Below are 1,569 nucleotides of genomic sequence, written 5' to 3' on the forward strand. Positions count from 1 at the left end.
TATTGATGTTGTTGTTGTTGGATAGGACAGAGAGAAATGGAGAGAGGAGGGGAAGTCAGAGAGGGGGAGAGAAGGACAGACACCTGCAGTCCTGCTTCACTTCTTGTGAGACGGACCCCTTGCAGGTGGGGAGCCGGGGACTTGAACCAGGATCCCTACACTGGTCCTTGCGCTTTGCACCATGTGCACTTAACCCTCTGCGCTATGTATAATTCCAGACCACCCCCACTACCAGAGTTCTGTGTTACCACCCTTCTACCTCCCAGAGAGAAACACCAGAGTTCTCACAAGCCTTTTTAAAAAATATATATTTTACTTATTTTTTAACGAGAGGGATAGAAGGAGAGAAAGAGATAGAGGATCTAGTGGGGGTTGTATTGTTATATGGGAAACTGGGGAATGTTCTGCATGTACAAACTATTGTATTTACTGTTGAATGTAAAACATTAATTCCCCAATGAAGAAGTAAAAAAAAAAAAAAAAAGAGAGAGAGAGAAAGAACCAGACATCACTCCGGTACATGTGCTGCTGGGGATTAACTCAGGACCTCATGCTTGAGAATCCAACACTTGATCCACTGCGCCACCTCCCGGACTACTCTCACAAGTCTTAAAAACAGTTTGCTTGCTTGTTTTTTTCCACTGCACGTTCATGTGGATCAGTTCTCTAGATTCAGCATGTGAGTGGAGACATCTGGTAGTTGTCTTTCTCTCTTTTCTTTCAGACAGCAAGAAGTCGGGAGGGGAGGGGTGATAGAGAGGAAGAGAGACAGAGAGATACCTGCAGCGCTGCTTCACCACTTGCAAAGCTTTCCCCCTGCAGGTGGGGATGAGGGACTTGAACCTGGGTCTTTGTGCATTGTAACATGTGTGCTCAACCTGGCCCCGCAGCTCTGGCTCTTATGGTGGTTCTGGACATCGAATCTGGAACTTTGAAGCCTCAGGCATGAGAGTCTCTTTGCATAACCATTATGCTATCTCCCCTGCCCCAAATGTTTATTTTTATTTATTTATTCTTAATATATATTTATTATTGGATAGAGACAGCCAAAAATCTAGAGAGGAGGGGAGATAGGGAGGGAGACAGAGAAACACTTGCAACCCTGCTTCACCACTTGTGAAGCTTTCCCCCCTGCAGGTGGGGACCAGGGGCTTGAACCCGAGCCCTTGGGCACTGTAGTGTGTGTGCTTAACCAGGTGCGCCACCACCTGCCCCTCCAAATACTTATTTAGTAACGAAAAGAGAGAGAGAGAGACATTGAAGCAGAGCTTCTTTGTGGCATATGTGATACCCAGCCTCGAACACGGAACTTCAAACTTGAGAGTCCACCGCTGTATCCAGTGCGCCCCCTCCTGGGTCCCCTCTGTAAATAATCATGGTTACGGCTGTGTCCCCACCACCTGCACAGTATCTGGCATCCCAAGGAGTTCAGTAGCTGGTCCCCAACTCTTTATTCCCTGCCTTTGATATCCCCACACCCCTTTTCTGCCACTCCATCTTCCTCACCCCCATGGCAACGACCCCCCCCCCCCAGACATCCCGGTGACCCCGTATCTGCTCCCTCCCCAA

This window comes from Erinaceus europaeus, unplaced genomic scaffold (assembly GCF_950295315.1).
Source record: "Erinaceus europaeus unplaced genomic scaffold, mEriEur2.1 scaffold_863, whole genome shotgun sequence".
Classification (NCBI taxonomy): Eukaryota; Metazoa; Chordata; class Mammalia; order Eulipotyphla; family Erinaceidae; genus Erinaceus; species Erinaceus europaeus.